Consider the following 21,074-nt stretch of genomic DNA (forward strand, 5'->3'; position numbering starts at 1 on the left):
TTAGGAAGATGTTCCTAATGTTTTGTACACTCAGCTGAAATAGAATGTGCCAAGCCAACACTTGTTGGTAATAAATAGCAGCGAAACAAACACAGCCACATAAAGGACTCTCTAACATGATGCTTGCTATTCTTATCTCTTTTAGATCACTCCGTTTATTCAGGTCAGGGGACAGTTGCTACATTCCCCCCTGAGAACTAATATCCAACAGTCTAAACTCTCTGGTAGGATGTCCATGACCTCAGAACGCACACATAGCCTACATTGGCTCAGGCCTGTACTGGATGTTTGGACGATTCTGAGTGGTCAGGAATTTTGACTCTCCGCCTTTCCCGCTACAACGCCAGTCGAGTGGCCAGGGAGGGCCAGCCAGTGGAGGAGGAGAAGAAGTAGAAGTGAAAAGGCTTCTGGGATAACTTTGAACTTGAAGGGAAAGCCAGCTGTCCTCTGGGCCCAGTGGCTAGGAGGAAGAGTAGGAGGTTACGCCTGCCGCACCATAATCCTCTGATGGGCTTTCTGCCCAATTAAAATAAGCTAAACGGTTTTAAAAGGGCAATTTTTTTTCCCGCTAAGTCCCTTTAGAATTCTTCTTTACTCTCTCCTCTGTCTGTCGAGGGCTTTGTCCCAGTGAAAGGTCAGAATGACCTTTGTGAGGGCCCACAAAAACATCAGGTGTAATTGAGGCAGGCAGGGCACTAGACAGTGCATACTTGTTAACTCTGCACCACTGCATGGCAAGCAGGCTTTTCTTCCCTTCGTGCCTGGCCTGGCCTGACGACCCCTGGGGAGGCCCTGTTACTCAGCCTCCACATCTCCCCTCAGACCAGAAGACCCAGTGTAGACCACTATCTCTCTCTGTGGCCAGGATGCAGGCAGGCTCACCCAGCCCAGAGAGAGAGAGAGAGACTTGGCCTGTCAGGTTGATAGTTAGTAGGCCTGGGGATGAGAGGAGAAGGGGGGAGCTGAGGGAGAAGATCAAAGTGTGTGTTCAGTAAAAAAAAAACATGAGCTGGGATGATTAAAAAAGGAGTCTGTTTACTCTGCACTTCCGATACACACCCAGCTCCCCTCCTTTCCCCGCCTCCTGGATTTCCTGTCTGTATTTCCTCCCTCTCCTTTCCCTCTGGATGTGATAACAGAGCTCCTCACTATGCTGCCCTGGTGGGCTGGCTGATTTTCTCTGGCTTTAGACCCACCGCCTCACTGATATTTGAGGTGTGTCCTTAAAAACATGATCCAAAGTGCTAATTTCAGGCAGCACTGATGAGGATATTTAAGACCAACCAAAAGCTGGTTATAGCGGTAACGGCGTTGGTTATGGCATGAATTTTGACAGCGGAAACGCAGCCTATCCAGCCGTGATGCACACTGCCCATATGTGCATGGAACAAGAGTAGCCCCATGTGCTTTTGGTGCCTGTATACTTCATATTTAGAAACATAAAAAAACAAATGTTTTTCCCATTTTTGTTTTATTTGATAAAAACCAAGCATAGCCTCCCCTCCTCTCAATAAAGGCTTTTTTTTGTCTGCCAATGTAATCGCAAAGTAGTCAAGGTTGTCGATAAAGGGTTTGGCTCCTGAGACCGCTTGGAAATAAATCTTAATCACCAAAGCTTAAGTTTGAAAGGAGTAAAACCATGAGCTGACGTTTCCTTTTTATTTATGCATTGTAGGCAGGCCCACATTATTTTAGTCCCATTTTGGGTGTGCGTAAAAACCCACTCCATGATGTAGGCTATGTGTCCATGCCCATCATGAAACGAGAGATGAGTAACTCGGTGAATACCGGTGAACCTAGTATTTAGAAGTTATCTGTAACCTGTAAAAAATAGCTTGTTTTCCTTTTTTATATGTTGAAAACCCAAGTCTTCCCTTAGGCCTACTATAATGAAGGCTGGATACAGAAATGGTGGCAACGTCTGTGGCACGCTTGCCAATACAACTTCTGGAGATATGTGAATGCGATCTGATCTGTAAGATGGTTCCGATTATGTTAATAAAACATTAGGCCTATTTGGGAGCAGTATAACGGTGAGTGGACATTTTCCCTTTCTCTTTATATTGGATCTTTGTCCAGCTACTGTGAAAAGTTTGGATGTGCATAAAACCCTCCATAGTCTGTGTTGTTTTAATATTATATGCCCACAGGGAGAAATGATGGGGCCTGTAAGTGTGACATAGCCTATTTAAAACAAGTTTTAATCTGTGACGTTCAGGTTGGAAAGTCGGGGCTCTAGAAAGAGTTCCGAGTTGGATGAGGAGGAAAGGTCACCCGTCAAAACGATTTTTCACAGTCCGGTCTCTTTTTTTCAGAGTTCCCAGTTGTCTTGAACACACTGAAGTCTGAGATTTCCCAGTTCCCAGTTGTCTTGAACACGGCATTAGTCTCAGCGGAGGGAGGGAGAGAGCAGCAGAGGGTCAGCCTCTCGCTGTCCCTGCACTCTCTTTCCTTTCCTCCGGTGAGAATGACCAGACTGAGACTGATGGTGAAACTCGAGTCGCACCGCATCAGCATATGCCTCAAGCACAAATTCATGTTGTTCCTATGACCAGAGAAAGTGAAATATTCCTCGATATTAAAATAGACGTGACAAGCTGCTAATAATAATAAAAACGCAGGGCTATCGATACACTTGGCTACTCATTCATTGCAGGTGCAGCGCGAGTGGGAGTAGAGAGAAGGTGTTCTATGTAATAGAATAGTGTTGAATAAAAACAGTGTTGACAGTGCTGAATAAAACATTCAACTTGAACTGAAAAGTTATGAAATCTCACGTAGGCTAGTATCAAACTTGTAGGCACGGTGATATGAGCTATCAGATTGGCCAGCGCAGTAGGTGCACTCGATTTGGCAACAGATCTCCAGGGTCGCCGGGTAGGCGGAGTTTGTCTTTTCAGACAAATGAAATGGTTCAAAATGGGAACACTTTGACTACCCGGTGCGCAGGGCTTCTGAATCAAGTGCACCTACTGACAACAGCGCAACAAATAAAATGAAAAGGGAGCACAAGCCTTAATCGTTGGCTTTTCTACAGAAATGTTTGGTGATCGACTAGGAGTGCCTTGATCGACCGGTTGGTGACCACTCCTCTAAATTTTTATCTGCAAAATGTCAGTTGTTTGGGGTAAATGTGCTTACTAAAACAGCTGTATCGTTAGATTGGTAACATATATTTTTGTTCATATTTGAATAGCAGAGAAGTAGGCGAAGATGTCATACCCTCTAACTTGTAGGGAAAGTGGTCAAAGTAGCTGATTTGTGTAGTGAAGAACAGACTGAGTCGGACTGTGTCCCGCCCTTTGCTGCAGTCTGATAACAAGACGATGACCCTGCTCCTCTATCCTGTCTGTCTGTCTGACGTGACGTTGTTGGCGTCATTGATACATCCTCTTGTCTTAGTGCATCTGCACTCATCACACCTGTTTTAAGATACTCATAAACTCCCAGGACTCTTATCTCCTTCTCCCTCTACTCCTGACAGTCCTTCTCCCTCTACTCCTGACAGTCCTTCTCCTTCTCTCTCTCTCTCTCTCTCTCTCTCTCTCTCTCTCTCTCTCTCTCTCTCTCTCTCTCTCTCTCTCTCTCTCTCTCTCTCTCTCTCTCTCTCTCTCTCTCTCTCTCTCTGACTAGTCTCACTCTCTCTCTCTCTCTCTGACTAGTCTCACTCTCTCTCTCTCTCTGACTAGTCTCACTCATGCAGTGGCTTCAGGTTGCTGTTTATCTAATCTCACCCTATCTCCCTTTCTCATGTCTCTAACAGATGCCTTGCTCAGTCATGGTCTCAACATTATCAGACAATCATTTCAGACAAACAGATAGACAGACAGGCTCTCTGACCCTCACCCTTCCCTTAATGGGTTATCCCGAAATGGATCTGACAAAATATACGGATTGCAAGTTAGCAGCATAGACAGGAAAAAAGGGGATAGTGAGTCCTGTCTCGTCCTGTCTGCCCCGGCTCTGCATTCCCTCCCATTCCACTGGGGCTGGCTGTGATGTTGAGATGTTTCTCAGGGCACTGGGAAAAGGGACAGACAGACAGGGGGGGGAAACATGGCAAATCTCTTAAAGGTCCAATGCAGCCGTTTTTATCTCTATCAAATGTTTTCTGGGTAACAATTAAGTAACTTACTGTGATTGTTTTCAATTAAAATGGTAAGAAATTAACAAAAATAGCTTCTTAACAATGAGCAATTTCTCAAGCAAGAGCTCCCTCTCAGCCCAGTCCAAGCTCTTCTCTGTCCTGGCACCCCAATGGTGGAACTAACTTACCCCTGAAGCTAGGACAGCAGAGTCCCTGCCCATCTTCCCAAAATTTCTGAAACCCTAACTCTTCAAAGAGTATCTAAAATAAACCCCCAGCCCCCCACCCAGCCTAGAATTCCTCAGTGTGTTTGCGTCTGTCAGGCCCATGTTATACAACACATTCTTTCCCCCTTTTCATATCTCTCTCCACGCAAAACAAACACTGAAGGCTTCCATCACTCTCCCTGACTGTCCTGTACACACACACACACACACACACACACACACACTGCTCATACACACACTGTCTCTTACAAAAGTACTCTCTTCGTTACATTTATTTACACACACTCACACACACTCACCTACTATGAGTGTCCATTCAGTGTACTACTACTATTACTACTACTACTACTACTACTACTACTACTACTACTACTACTACTACTACTACTACACAGCACTCAATATGTTAAAGGCATTACTACTACTACTACTACTACTACTACTACACAGCACTCAATATGTTAAAGGCATTACTATTGGCCTTATCCTTGAACCGGCCATGGATGGGGTGAGCTGGAGGGAGAGCGAGAGAGGGAGGGAGGAAGTGGGAGACGCACACACACACACGCTGAAACACACACAGCCTTACCAAATCAACCCACTCAGATTAAAGGGCGACCTGCGTTCCCGCACCCTTATCATCCGCTAGTTTATCTCCACAAACAGTCTACGTGCCAAGTTAGTTTTGGAGGGTTGGCTAGCTAGCTTGTAACCTGTTTTGAACTGGGGCCCCCTCCCTCCCTCCCTCCCTCCCTCCCTCTCTCCTCTCACTGTGTTGTTGCAATGCAGAGCGAGAGAGGGGGCGGTTCCTGAATGATCCTCACCTGGAGTCTGTGTGTGTAGACAGACTGGGAAACAGACCATCTGTTGCACTGGGCAATCACACTCACACTCAGCCCAAATCAGCCCATCGCCCCTACCAACTCGCATGGAGGGCCCTCCGTTGTCACGTGTCGCTGACGAAATCCGAGGGTGACTTCCAGAGAGTGGCGAAGGCATCAATAAACCCATCAACGTCGGGTCACCCTCGTGACTTGAATGATGCAAGGAATGTTTAACATTTAAATAATAAAACAAGCATTAAATTCAAATGAACAAATTCCCCTTGTCTTTTTACTATATATAAACCTCAGTAACAGTTAACCATTTAATTTTGAGGCACACGTGAATGCACTGAAGAGGTGTGAGTCACTCACCTCACTGCCTGAGTACTACTGAACACACTCACACACACACACTCCATGGAGGGAAAGCTGTTACCTGACGTTGAGAAGCAGGTCAGGGTGGAGTCGGGTCAGTGGAATTCAATTATCCTAAGGTCACGGGGTCAAATTGTTGGTCAGAGTCAGACAGACAGACCGTGGTGGATTATGGGTATTTTAATTTCAAAGGAGGTATTCGTAACAGATGTCAATGTTGGGTAGGTGCCCCTTGCTGAAACAAGCAAGGTGTTGTAGCAAACGACGAATAGAATGGGCTTGGAATCTCTAACTAGTGTTGTCACGGTACCAGAATTTTTACTTCGATACCAGGTTTAGTGTCACGATTCTCGATACCATCACAATACTCAATACCAAAACGATACCAAAATGATACCACTGTAAAACAAAATATTAACCAAAGTCACAGAATGGCACTTGATCCAGACAGATCATCTCAGCTACTGTTCTGTTCAATCGTTGGGCATCTTTTGAGTTCAATATCATTACAATAGCTTGATATGTTATATGTCAAAAATTTTCAGTGGCAGCCATGTAGGCTTATGCATTAATGAATCAATTATACAATCATACAATCAATTTGACTTTGTTTTTACCAATCTAACTACAAAACAACATAACGGTAATCATTTATTTGTTTGGTAAATCTCTATTGATAAACTGGGTAAATCAAAATGTAGTCTAGGCCTATCCACAATACAGGTGAATACATATTCAATAGGAGGGTGTGCATGCATTGAGTTATTGATCTTGTTTTGGCTGATTTAATGGCTCTATAGATGACAAACAATCTGTTTCCCTTCCATTTGGGACTTATTTTATTGTACTGATCAACAGCATTTGCATAGAAGTAGCTTATTTTTTGAAAGTGCGCGCTGTCTCTTTAACCAGCAATGACGTCAATCCCAAAGCAAGAGGGGGGTGGCCCAGTGTCAGTTCGCTGAGACAATAGATAATCTTTGGGAGAGAAGTGAGAGAGGGAATGATTAAGTGAATTAATAAAGGTTTGGTGGCAATCCGCTTTGAAATCTGCATATTTTGCGTTATGGTTTGCACATTATCACAAACAAAGTACCAGGGTAGTGAATTGATGATAGCTTCAGCTGTAAGCTAGCAAGAAAAGTTTGCCTACAAAGCTGGAAGCTACTCTTCTAGCCTGTATGGAGATTGTTTTGTGAACAATAATTAACAGTTTCAACATTACTACATGCCGTGTCACATTATTCAAGTGTGTTAATTTTGTGCAGCATAAGTGGGTGCAGCCCAGACTCCCAGTGCAGGCTAAGTGGAGCAGGCGCGGTGCTTTCACGCTATATGGGGCACATCAGCTGCGCTGATAGACAGAGTTGATCCGTGAGACACATTTGACAAATCTAGTACCGAACTGTTTTTTCATGTTCTAGTATCGAAAAAATACAGAAGTTTCGATATACTGTGCAACACTACCTCTAACCCATGGGCACACTCGCAATGGCTGCCTGGTATTGGGATTCAATCATTTCTATGGTAATGTAGACTGTTCATTCAAATGATGTTAACTGATGTGGCTCATGCAATGGAATGTATTTTTTATAATGTCAGTTGAGTTTAATCAACAAATCACAGCACATATTGATGGGTACACTTCCTGCTTTTACTTCCTGTTTTGCTCCTAGGTTGAAGAAATACAGGTTAAGACAACAGGATTCTAATATCCCATAACTCTTTGCAACAATGGGACCAGCTACGCTAGTTAGCAACGGTGCTGGTAGTTAGCAACGGCGCTGGTCCCAGATTTGTGACGACGTTGTCTTAACCTGTATATTTTCGACCTAGCTTCGCTCCTTTAGGTACACGCGCAATGCTAGAATAATTGTTTCTACATTTCCCATTTGGCATGTCTCTGGTGATATGGTTCACAGAAGTACTGACGAATGTGTTGACTTGACAACTGTGTCGGAGTTTTGAATGACCCTCCATTTTGTTCCATGCTGGCTGAAGACCTAGCTACCCAGCAACTTAAATCACTTGGAACTGATTTCCTGGTGTTTTTACAGAAAGCTTGGGGGGCCAAATAAAACCACCCACGGGCCAAATTTGTCTGGCGGGCCCCCAGTTGGGGAACCCTGCCATAAATGAATAGGGTACATTTTAAATTATATACAGTCACAAGTAGCTATCTAAACCAAATAGTATCTGTCTTGACTGCATCAGACTGAGATAAGCTAGTTAGCTAAGCTAATTGAGACTACATATCTTTTTACATTTTAGTCATTTTAGCAGACACTCTTATCCAGAGCGGCTTACAGTTAGTGAGTGCATACATTTTTTTCTTTTCGTACTGGTCCCCCGTGGGAATCGAACCCACAACCCTGGCGTTGCAAGCGCCATGCTCTACCAACTGAGCTAGACGGGATATCTTGAACTGTGTGCTTTCTCCCCTTCTGAATCCTACATTAAATAACAACTCCATTCAGATTATAAAGTAGCAGCCTACCAGTTGGCTCTTGGTGTCGTATGTAGCCTGTCCTTCTCATTACACTTTTAGTTGTGTCATTTTAATTCCATCTTTCATTGATTAGCGTAGATATCTCCTAATAGCCACACGGAGGCTCTAGCTCTGACTGTAGCCTAGTGCCGGTTTGATGACTTGTGATTGGACGACAACGAGCTACACGCACCACTCCCGTGAAAAGCAAGAGCAGCAGCATAAATGATAACATTTTCTCTTTCCGCTGGAAGCGCTATGTAGATAATCTGCATTGTGAATTCACGTGGAATTGTATGATTTTTTTCTTGCATTTTGAACAGAAAATTGATAAAGAAATTGCTCATTCAACGTTAAGAAAATGTTTCCATTTGTCACATCCCTAGCAGGAAGTACTTGGTTTGCTAAGAGAGCGGAGGAAAAGAGTCATTACCATACCGCACATAATGCTCTCTGACAAACACACTCCCTCTTGTCTTCCTCTGTCTCTCGCTTTCATTCCGTCTCTCTCTCTCTCTCCGTGTCTCTCATTCAGTCACTCTCACACTTTCTGTCTCTCTCAGTGTAAGTGGCTTTTGAATAAAAATCCATCTCAATCTCTGACTCTCAATGAGAGAGCTAGATAAGTCACACATTCAAATTGGAATCAGACTAACTCAATTTACAGTCTAAACCCCATGTCTGGGTCAGTAGAATTAAAAACTGCTCCCATCTGTTTGTGCGTGTCTGTCTATGTGAGAGGTTGTGTATGAACTATGAAGGAGACTAGCCTTGGCCCCTGCACGCTGTGATCGTTTACCAAACTCTATTAACCGCAGGATCAAAGTGACTTAGATCTGGGAGCGAGCGGCCATGGCAACAAAAACCATATTGTAACCCCAGATCCAGGCAAATACCAAAGCTGACAGAAAATGCTTTATGTTTCCACAGTCACATGGTCACCTCCTCCAAACATCCAGCAGAAATAGCATGTCCTGTTTCTGACCTTTTTGTTGCCTTTTTCTCAGTCAGCCTTTAGTGTATCTCTGGCTCTATGATTGTGCTCAGATTACCCTAGGCCTGCCCTGCTCAGATTTCCTGCACTGCTTAACAAATCAAAGTCTTCGAGACACACACGCGCACACACACAGCCCCAACAGCTGCCCGTTTACTAGTAGCCCCTGAAAAGGTGCCGTTGGTTCGTCAAAACATTATTCCCCTGTGAAGATTAGTTACCATGACAGTTTCTCTGCTTACACTTAAACAAATGCCGTTTAATTTGGAGGAAAAAAATAACACTTACGGCCTGCCGCTTCCAAGGATAAGACAGTTGCAAGTTGCAACATGGAGCGAGAAGCGTTTAATTTGCAGTGTCATCATCTGAAGGAGCTGTGAATGTTTCTGGTGAGAGATGCTGTCTGGTTTCGGCCAGGGCAGAAATGGTCTCTCATTCAAACTCCAAAGGAAAATACCCACTGGGCACAGACTAGTGGTGCGCGGGTCAGCTGTTTGTTCACCCGCACCCGCCCGCAATTGCTAATAACCCACCCGCATCCGCCCGACTATATTTGATAAAGTGAAAATTTGAGGCCCGCACCCAAACCTAACCCGCAAAAATAGGAAATGCGCTATAGGCTACACAGTCAGACTGCAGAACGATTTTTTGACAGGGGGTGCAGATATTTGTTGTTGTTGTTGCCTGATATAGATATGTTTCTGCTTATAATATCCGGCATTTTTGGTAGGCTATTTGTGCATTCGGAAAGTATTCAGACCCCTTGACTTTTTCCACATTTTGTTACATTACAGCCTTATTCTTAAATTGATTAAATTGTTTATTTCCCTCATCAGTCTACACACAATACCCCTTAATGACAAAGCAAAACAGGTTTTTAGAAATTGTAAAACATTTATTTTTTTTAAAGGCCGGAAATATCACATTTACATATGTATTCAGACCCTTTACTCAGTACTTTGTTGAAGCACCTTTGGCAGTGTCTTCTTGGGTATGACGCTACAAACTTGGCATACCTGTATTTGGGGAGTTTCTCCCATTCTTCTCTGCAGATCCTCTCAAGCTCTGTCAGGTTGGTTGGGGAGCGTCGCTGCACAGCTATTTTCAGGTCTCTCCAGAGATGTTTGATCGGGTTCAAGTCCGGGCTCTGGCTGGGCCACTCAAGGACATTCAGAGACTTGTCCCGAAGCCACTCCTGCGTTGTCTTGGCTGTGTGCTTAGGGTCGTTGTCCTGTTGGAAGGTGAACCTTCGCCCCAGTCTGAGGTCCTGAGCGCTCTGGTGCAGGTTTTCATCAAGGATCTCTCTGTACTTTGCTCCGTTCATCTTTCCCTCGATACTGACTAGTCTCCCAGTACCTGCCGCTGAAAACATCCCGACAGCATGATGCTGCCACCACCATGCTTCACTGTAGGGATGGTGCCAGGTTTCCTCCAGACGTGATGCTTGGTATTCAGGCCAAAGAGTTTAATCTTGGTTTCATCAGACCAGAGAATCTTCTTTCTCATGGTCTGGGAGTCCTTTAGGTTCCTTTTGGCAAACTCCAAGCGGACTGTCATGTGCCTTTTACTGAGGAGTGGCTTCCGTCTGGCCACTCTACCATAAAGGCCTGATTGGTGGAGTGCTGTAGAGATGGTTGTCCTTCTGGAAGGTTCTCCCATCTCCACAGAGGAACTCTGGAGCTCTGTCAGAGTGACCATCGGGTTCTTGGTCACCTCCCTGACCAAGGCCCTTCTCCCCAGATTGCTCAGTTTGGCCGGGCGGCCAGCTCTAGGAAGAGTCTTGGTGGTTCCAAACTTCTTCCATTTAAGAATGATAGAGTTCACTGTTTTCTTGGGGACCTTCAATGCTGCAGAAATGTTTTGGTACCCTTCCCCAGATCTGTGCCTCGACACAATCCTTTCTCGGAGCTCTACAGACAATTCCTTCTACTTCATGGCTTGGTTTTTGCTCTGACATGCACTGTCAACTGTGGGACCTTGTATAGACAGGTGTGTGCCTTTCCAAATGATGTCCAATCAATTTAATTTACCACAGGTGGACTCCAATCAAGTTGTAGAAACATCTCATGGATGATCAATGGAAACAGGATGCACCTGAGCTCAATTTCAAGTCTCATAGCAAAGGGTTTGAATACTTATGTAAATACGTTTATTTTTTATGAATTTGCAAAAAAATCAAAAAACCTGTTTTCGCTTTGTCATTATGGGGCATTGTGTGTAGATTGATGAGGATTTTTTATTTATTTAATCAATTTTAGAATAAGGCTGTAACGTAACAAAATGTGGAAAAAGTCAAGGGCTCTGAATACTTTCTGAATGCACTCTATTTATTACCTCAGAATGTCCGTTATTCCAGAGGACGATTCGGACTGAATAATTTTTTTCCAAACTGCCCCCTTTAATTCTTTGTTTAACAATGTCGGAAGCCTAGAGGCGATAACAGGCTACACTGATAACTCGAGCTTGGTTACCAAATCATACCAAACCATCTTTGGTATAGTGTCGCCATAATACCGTACTTGAATTGAGGAATTGTGATCATAATCATTCAGATATTTTAGCGATCCACTGCAGAATGTGTCCTAAATGCCCTCCAGCCTTCAGATGTGAGCTAAACAGCTAACTTGCACTTGATATGCGTTTTTAGGCTATGGATGAGAAAGTGAACTTGTTCAAACGTTTAACTCAGTTGTATACTGCTTTGCGATCTATTAACAGCAAGGGTTGCATTAAATAGGCGCAATATTTGTTAATGATGCATTTGGCGATGTTCAATTAATTCGCACCTAACGTATAAACAAAACATTCACTGTGAAAGTCGATACATGTAGACCCTTCATATACAGGCTATGTGCAGCGCTTCATTCAATTGATCAAATCAGTTATTGTTTTCTTACTCAAACCGCGAGCAACACCTGTCAAACTCAGACATTTCTCTCAAAACACAGGGATGACGATTCGCACGGAACTAGTATTATCAGAGGACCTTGGAGTTTACCAAGAAACAGTATGTTATTCTGGTTAGTCAATGTCCAGATTTCAGTTTCCATTTAACCCATCTAAACAGTAGGCTACAGTTCCCTTGACGTGCCATAGGCCTATTTGAAGTCCAGTCTTGTGACTGTCGAATTTGTATAGAGCCTCACAATCATCAGACATAACATAGACACTGCTATCATCCTCTTTAACCACTTCACCAAATCTTTCCCAAACATTACTTTTCTGGCCCTCCCTTCTCTTTATTTTCAACTCTCCATTTCCAGCTTTTGTCTTATTGAATTAAACTTTGACGATATCATTTTTATCTCCGTGGATTGACGTTAACTTTTTCTGACCGTTACCAAAAGCATTATTTGGCGATTGGCTGTGTAGGCTATTTGGCGCGCGTACGGTTAAGCCCTAAAGTTTAGGTTTATGCAGTTAACTGGACTTCCTGAGGCTGTGAGGGACATGTGCTAAGTGTCTGAACTCCAAGAGGAACGGTGAGTGTTACATGTTGCTGTAGAAACTGGAACAACCTGAGAGAGAGAGTGTGTGTGTGTGTGTGTGTGATATGCTCTGACTGAGGTTAAACTGAGTGATATGGTGCATCCTCTGGTCACATGGGCTAGTGGAGGCCAGCCGGAGGCCCCAGCCCAGTCAGTTTCTCCCACTCCATGTCCCTCCCAGGGCCAGGGCTTGATGGGTGGCTTCCTGCCTTGCCTGCCTGCTGTCCCTGCCCTCTAGCCTCTCCTCTCTGCTGGGCCCTCATGGACTCATCTACTCCTCTCTAGACCAGGGACCATACTCTCACTCTTTCATGAGTCTCTCTCTCTCGCTCCCTCCCTCTCGCTCTTTCTTCTTTCTCTTTTCCCTCTCTTTCTTTCTCTTTCTCTCTCTCGCTCTCTTGCTCTCCTGTTTCTCCATCTCTCTCTTTCTCTCTCTCTCTTTCTCTCTTTGTTCTGGGAGTGTGAATAGGAGCAGTCTGCTGTGATGTGCACTAGGGCTGGGAATTGCCAGGGACCCCATGATACGATGTGCGTTTTGCGATTCTCACGATTCTATATGTATTGCTATTTGATGTTCCAAATATATTGCTCGCTAACTATACGTCTGCTGCAGAGAGACAAGAAAGAGAATTAGAAAATGTAAGTGCTGAGAAAGAAAAGTGCTGAAAACATGTTGGCTCAGTATTTAAAAAGAAGATGGAGAACAAGCTATAGGATGGGGTTCTTCCTGGGGCATACATCTATACATCTACAGTCGTGGTCAAAGGTTTTGAGAATGACACAAATACTAATTTTCACAAAGTCTGCTGCCTCAGTTTTGATGATGGCAATTTGCATACACTCCAGAATGTCATGAAGAGTGATCAGATTAATTGCAATTAATTGCAAATGCCATGAAAATGGCAAAGAGGGACAAAAAACATTTCCACTGCATTTCAGCCCTGCCACAAAAGGACCAGCTGTCATCATGTCAGTGATTCTCTCGTTAACACAGGTGAGAATGTTGACGAGGACAAGGCTGGAGATCACTCTGTCATGCTGATTGAGTTAGAATAACAGACTGGAAGCTTTAAAAGGAGGGTGGTGCTTGAAATCATTGTTCTTCCTCTGTTAACCATGGTTACCTGCAAGGAAACACGTGCCGTCATCATTGCTTTGCACAAAAAGGGCTTCACAGGCAAGGATATTGCTGCTAGTAAGATTGCACCTAAATCAACCATTTATCGGATCATCAAGAACTTCAAGGAGAGAGGTTCAATTGTTGTGAAGAAGACGTCGGGGTGCCCAAGAAATCCAGCAAGCGCCAGGACCGTCTCCTAAAGTTGATTCAGCTGCGGGATCGGGGCACCACCAGTGCAGAGCTTGCTCAGGAATGGAAGCAGGCAGGTGTGAGTGCATCTGCACGCACAGTGAGGCGAAGACTTTTGGAGGATTGCCTGGTGTCAAGAAGGGCAGCAAAGAAGCCACTTCTCTCCAGCAAAAACATTAGGGACAGACTGATATTCTGCAAAAGGTACAGGGATTGGACTGCTGAGGACTGGGTTAAAGTCATTTTATCTGATGAATCTCCTTTCCGATTGTTTGGGGCATCCGGAAAAAAGCTTGTCCGGAGAAGACAAGGTGAGCGCTACCATCAGTCCTGTGTCATGCCAACAGTTAAGCATCCTGAGACCAATTCATGTGTGTGGTAGCTTCTCAGCCAAGGGAGTGGGCTCACTCACAATTTTGCCTAAGAACACAGCCATGAATAAAGAATGGTACCAACACATCCTCCGAGAGCAACTTCTCCCAACCATCCAAGAACAGTTTGGTGACAAACAATGCCTTTTCCAGCATGATGGAGCACCTTGCCATAAGGCAAAAGTGATAACTAAGTGGCTCGGGTAACAAAACATCGACATTTTGGGTCCATGGCCAGGAAACTCCCCAGACCTTAATCCCATTGAGAACTTGTGGTCAATCCTCAAGAGGCGGGTGGACAAACAAAAACCCACAAATTCTGACAAACTCCAAGCATTGATTATGCAAGAATGGGCTGCCATCAGTCAGGATGTGGCCCAGAAGTTAATTGACAGCATGCCAGGGCGGATTGCAGAGGCCTTGAAAAAGAAGGGTCAACACTGCAAATATTGACTCTTTGCATAAACTTAATGTAATTGTCAATAAAAGCCTTTTACACTTATGGAATGCTTGTAATTATACATCTGACAAATATATCTCATAACACTGAAGCAGCGAACTTTGTGAAGACCAATACTTGTGTCTTTTGACCACGACTGTACATTATCATTTATTACATTTTTGCACCACTGCTAAATCAGGGCCCTATAAAATCTGCGTTGCGGAAAACGTGTATGGAATCACAGAGTCCAGACATTAAAATGGAATTCAACAATATTAAAACATTTATTGAACTTAGTAGGAAATCAACTAAATGTATTGAACTTAATAGAAAATGCATTAATTTGCCTAAGTGAATCATGCCATGAATAAAATGCATCAGTGATTCATATTCTTTTCTGCAACTTTCTGAAATGGCACAGGAATGCCCTTGTATGTGTGTTGTGTTTGTGAAGCTTCAAAAATGTTAACTACCAAGTAGCCTACACCCAAATTTCAACATTTCTTATATCTTTCCCAGAGCTCAAAAGTGGTCTCCTGGTGTGGTTTAAGCATTGTTATGGACTTAGAAGATCCAATTTTGTTGTTTTTCTATTAAAAAGTGTGATTTTGAGAGTGAAAACCTGAAAGAATGAAACCTGGAAAAACAAAACTGAGAAAAGTGAATTTTGGAAAAACTAAACGGAATCAGGCGAAAAATAAAACAGATTTTTATAGGGCCCTATGACATGCATATATGGGAAACACTGTATTTCATATATAGTGCATTACTTTTGGACAAAACTAGTGCATTATGTAGGGAATAGGGTGCTATGTGCAGTAGCCTCTATGTCCACTATGTAGGGGATAGAAATACTTTAGACGTAGCTCAGTTGTCAAGGCTAACTAGGCTGTTTGTCCTAGTAGTGTGTTTGGTCTGCCTGCTCCAAGATTAGAGTCCCAGGTTGTCTGGCTTAGTTTGGGCTAATAACAGTCCTTGGTCTGTCTGGGGCAGGCGACAGTGGTGGTGGCAGCATGCGGTGCCACTTTAACAACCCGGCACCAACACCACCAGGCAACCCACACACACACACACACCGCTACGCCCACTGTAATGGCAGTTGATGTTAATATAGACCTTATAAAGTCACACACACACACACACCATTACTCCCACAGCAATGCCAGCAATGTTAATTTAGACCATAGTCTAAATCAGGGGTTTCCAAACTTTTTCACTCAGGCCCCCCTTCCAGCGTTGGGGAACATCCGGCGTAGGCGCGTCACGTCTATCTCTATGGGCACAAGCACTGTTCATGACACAAACTTGTTGGTGGAGAGAACATTTTGCAGGTTTAAAGCTTATTTTCTGCATATCAATACATTTTGCCATGTCTAATGTGTATTCATGTGACATTTAAGTGACTGAAACATTACAACAAAATCTATGGACTAACAAACCTAGCTAAAAAAACGTTAGCTGACATGGGCTAGTTGATCTGGACATTTCTGACAAGTTATAAACAGCTCTCTAAGGTCTGCAATGACTAACATGACAAGAGGAACTGATGATGCATTACCCATCTCGCCCCACAGCTTGGGAACCACTGGTCTAAATGATTTGATAGTCTGTGTGTGTTGCTGTGGAAAGACACTTCTCCTTGTCGTAGCCTAAATAATGAACTGAGAAGATGCCTCTTGTCTTTGGTGGTTAAAGCAACGTTTTAAGCTGTATCGTTGATGTTCCATGCTGAAATTAGACATTACATGGTCAAGCAGCACGGAGAATTGATCACCCCAGTCCCAGATAAGCTCTCGTTCGTCTCAAGTATTTAGTAATGCCATTTTACTCTGTACTAGTCAGCACAGCATTCAGTTGATCATTTCCATCCAGGCTTTTACAGCGTTGTTTTTCTGTCCTCCAGCTGTAGTGGTTTTGTAATACAAATGGCACCCTATAGCCTATATAGTGCACTAGTCCCTGTGGGCTCTGGTCAAAAGTAGTGCACTATAAGGGGGCCATTTCAGATGCAGCCTGTGTGTGTATTAGAAGATGTAGGTGATGATGATGAACATGATCATAGTATGTGGTGATTGAGATGGCCTGATGAATGCTTAAAGGCCCAGTGCAGTCAAAAACGTGATTTTTCTGTATTTTATATCTATTTTCACATTTATGAGGTTGAAGTAATACTGTGAAAATGATAATGCCCTTTTAGTGTAAAAGACCGCCTGAAATTTCAACTAATTTACCAATAAGAAAGAGTTCCAAACCTCCCAGACAGTCCGAGCAAAATTCTTGCTTGAGAAATGGCTCTTTGCTAAGAAGCTATTTTTGTTTCTTTTTGACCATTTCAATTCAAAACAATCACAGTAAGGTACTTAATTGTTACCCAGAAAGGATTTGATATTGAGATAAAAACGTCTGCATTAATACATGGGCTCAATTAGCGTTGAATTCGCTCATTCACAGTCACACGTGTGTTCGGACATGATAGGAATGTGTGCTCCCTTCCCAAAGAGGATTTAATGTTTCGACACATCAATGTATTCACAGCCAGGTTTGGCACTCAAGTCATCTGTAATGGATGGGTAATGGTAGTCTCAGCGGTTTTCATACTTCTCCTACTTCACTCTGTCCGTGTCCCAGATGGTACCCTATTCCCTTTATAGTGCACTACTTTTGGCCAGGACCCATAGGGAACACGGTGCCATTTGGAACACATCCTCTGTGTCTGTCCTGATAATGCCTTCCTATCCCAAAATCCACAAAATGGCCACTTTTAAAGATGACAAGGCTACGGTCCCCCATGATAAAAACACACTGTGACAGGTCATTTTTGAGATTCAAGATATGGGGCCATGAACCATTTATTAGATGCTCAAACAGACAGTGTTCTTGTGGCAGCCCTTTGGTGAGGACATGGTGCTGTGCTGTGGTATGATGGTGTGAGACTGAGACAGTTTATAGTCCCAGTACCCAGTTATTACCAAGCTACCAATTACTTTACACTGGAAGAAGTTAAAAGTACACTAAAGCTACCTTTTAGAAAAACATAGTTTACTTAACTAAAGTTACTTTGAAAAAGTAGTTCTCTACATCCAAACTAGAGAGCGAGAGAGAGAGAGAGACAGAGAGAGGCTGTGTGTAATGCAGTTCCTTGACCTACCTCCTCTCCTCTCCACGCCGCTGCCTTCCTTCCACTGTTTGCCCACTCTGTTAACTATTACGAAAGGCTGCTGTGTACTTTGGCTGCAACCCAAAACTGTTAAACACACGCATCGGATGGCGGGCCATCATCAAAGCGGACCGACCTGCACAGCACTACCACTGATAGTCCAATGGAGAGAGGTCCTTGCGGAACGCAACAATCAGCATGTTCATGTTTTAGCTGGGAGCTGCGTGGCCTAGTTCTGTGGGGGGCACAGCGCAGGCCAAAATAAGTTATATGAATAGTGTGTTTGGCAATACTTTTGCTAATATTTTACAGAGGATATATTTGTAAACTTGGCTAAATTGGTTGTGTTATCTGCATAACTATAATCATTTTTTTAAAAATTATCCTAGGCATATTCCACCTATTATTGAAAGAATTGTGACAATGTCAGACCAATCCAAATTAAACCAATGGAGCCTGTTGACTGCCATATTGGAAAATGTGTACCCTATGGTTAAATCGGCAATAGCTAAACATAATTGTTTAGCCTTTTCCTAGCTTTATTATGAAGGCATTTTGTGAAAAATGGGTTTCTCTACCACTTTGCTGGACGGAATGCATTCCAATGGGATTTCATATAGGGTGCAATGAAGGGGCAGGTTTCACATCACATTTCTAGATGTTAATACAATTTATAGAATCATATTGCATATCATTTGAATCAATAGACATCAGTGAAGGCTTCTAAAACATTTTCTAAGTGTTTTAATGTAATATATTTAAAACCAATACAAAACTCAGCAATTTGGACAGCTTTTCTGGCATATTCTTTCCACTATTCTGGTAATACTTATAACATATAACTGACATATTTAGGCCATCATTTTGTGTTGTCCTCATTGTAACACACATTTTAAGCCATTACCCTTACAGAAAAACCACATGATATGACGTGGAAAATCACATGATCACATGAAAATCACATGATTCCACATCTTGCGCATATAACATGTGAAACCATGTGGTTTTGGAACACTTCACAGTGTGATGATATTTCACATGAAGTTTCACGTGTGGATTTTCACGTGATCACATAACCTTTCACATCTGGATTAACATTTTCGCGTGAGATTTCACAGGTGATGCGGTGCAAGGAAAAATTATTTGTTTGGATTTCCCTGGAATATCATGAAATAGTCACAGTGTTTTCAACTTACATATTTGACACACAATTATGTATGTTTATATATATATATATTATTATTCAACATGTCCGCACCTGGGATTTGAACTCACAACCTCTTGGTTCACAGCATTCCGATCTTCCTGCTACACCACCATGTCTGTGTCAATGACTGATTTCACCTGTATTCCTACACTTTGGGCTTCAAACCTTAAAACCCCCATACCATTTCATTACTTCACTTACAAAAAAACATGTGAAATTAGAAATCGTGTTTTCACATGGAAAACGGCTGTTTTCACATGTTGAGCTGAAATGTTCACATGTGAAAACGAAAGAGAGATATGTGAGGTCAAACCATGAAACCATATGCTCACATGCATTACATTTAGAGTTCACATGTTAACACCACATTTTCAAATTTGAGGAGAATAATACATTTGCAGTTTCACGTGAAAAACTTTCATGTGAAAATGTTACATTCACATGTGGAATTGCAAGTTCACATATGAAAACAAACACGTGAAAATCTAATTTGCAGGTTTACATGTGAAAAACGTTCAAATGTTGTCACAGGTGTAGTTTCATGGTATCACATGTTGAAATGTTGCATCCCCATGTTGTCACATTTATTTCACGTGTCACATCGACGGGGTTGTAGTGGAGCGGGTCCAGAGCTTCAAGTTCCTCAGTGTCCACATCACTAAGGAATTATCGTGGTCCACACACACCAACACAGTTGTGAAGAAGGCATGACACTGCCTCATCCTCCTCAGCAGGCTGTAAAGATCCTCAAAAAGTTCTATAGCTGCACCATTGAGAGCATCTTGACTGGCTGCATCACCGCTTGGTACGGCAACTACTTGGCATCCGACCGCAAGGCGCTACAGAGGGTAGTGCGTACGGCCCAGTACATCACAAATAAAATGTGGTTTGATTTGGTCCCGTGTGGCTCAGTTGGTAGAGCACGGTGCTTGCAAAGCATGGGTTGTGGGTTCAATTCCCACGGGGGACCAGTACGGAGAAGAAAAACTGTAAAATGGATGCACTCACTACTGTAAGTCGCTCTGTATAAGAGCATCTGCTAAATTACTAAAATGTACACACAAAAAAATCACGTGCAAAAAAAATAATCACGTGCAAAAAAATAATCACGTGCAAAAAATAATAATCACAGTTTCATCGTGTCACACGTTGCTTTCACATGTTATCACATTCACTTCACAAATGATCACGTGAAATCCATATGTTTTAGCCGCATTTATTTATTCAGCTATGCAAAACCAATGCAATTCCTCCCCATTTAAATTAATGGTGGCCATCTTGAAAATAGGCTGCTGGAACTGATTATAGACAAAATCTATGATGACTCTATATAGCAAAAAAAACTATTTCCTAATGGGTTTCCTTGTTCTGTGTGAAATTTGGTGTAGTTATCATCTATAGTACCATGTGATAGATACACTGTAAAACCAAGTGTTTAGGATCTGAACACATAACTAAACACTTGTATGTTTTTTCACTGAAACACTTTTTAAACACATTTATTCACAGAAGGTGGGTTTATGTTTAAACACTATACACTGGGGGTGTCGTTTTAACACTGTAGGTTGTAAGGCCATATTTGCATATTTCCCAGCATGCCTTTCGAGTGAATGTGAGAGACCCACCCATGACTGTGTTTGTTAGTGACAGAGAGACATGGTTGTTGCATTCAATAATTTATATTCCTGAAGCTTTCACCAAGTGACTGCCTAAGTGAATGTGTTTCAATTAAAAGTAAACCCTTTAGAACCACATACTATACAATTCATAAGGCATTTAGTTATGGATTAATTATCCTCAACATTGTGGTCTGAGAATTCTGGCTCTTGGGTCACATCAGACCTGCAACTCACAATACACTGGTTTGTGAAGTGGTTAGAAATTTCTATTGGAATCCACCCAGAGGGAAGCTATCCAACAATTTGAATATTTTATCACCCACAACCTGCACTCAGAATGACTGCTATGGTAAAGGCCAATCAAGACCTAAACCATTGAAATTGGATCAAATATCTCAGTAATGGGTGCAATAAATCCAAATCCTTACAGATTGGATTAGTTTAGATAAAAAAATGTTTCATCTTGCATTCTAAATGCCTAATGTC

General features: G+C 42.7%; 1 protein-coding gene and 1 non-coding gene across 3 annotated transcripts in view; both read left to right on the top strand.

Moving 5' to 3' along the window:
* The window catches only part of LOC121574097 (E3 ubiquitin-protein ligase RNF43-like), a 168,839-nt gene that overhangs the window by 15,213 nt on the left and 132,552 nt on the right, over positions 1-21,074 (top strand). The window lies entirely within an intron of this gene.
* trnac-gca lies at positions 19,865-19,940 on the top strand. Its single transcript has one exon. It is a non-coding gene; the product is annotated as a tRNA-Cys (tRNA).

Source organism: Coregonus clupeaformis, chromosome 9 (genome assembly GCF_020615455.1).
Source record: "Coregonus clupeaformis isolate EN_2021a chromosome 9, ASM2061545v1, whole genome shotgun sequence".
Lineage (NCBI taxonomy): Eukaryota > Metazoa > Chordata > Actinopteri > Salmoniformes > Salmonidae > Coregonus > Coregonus clupeaformis.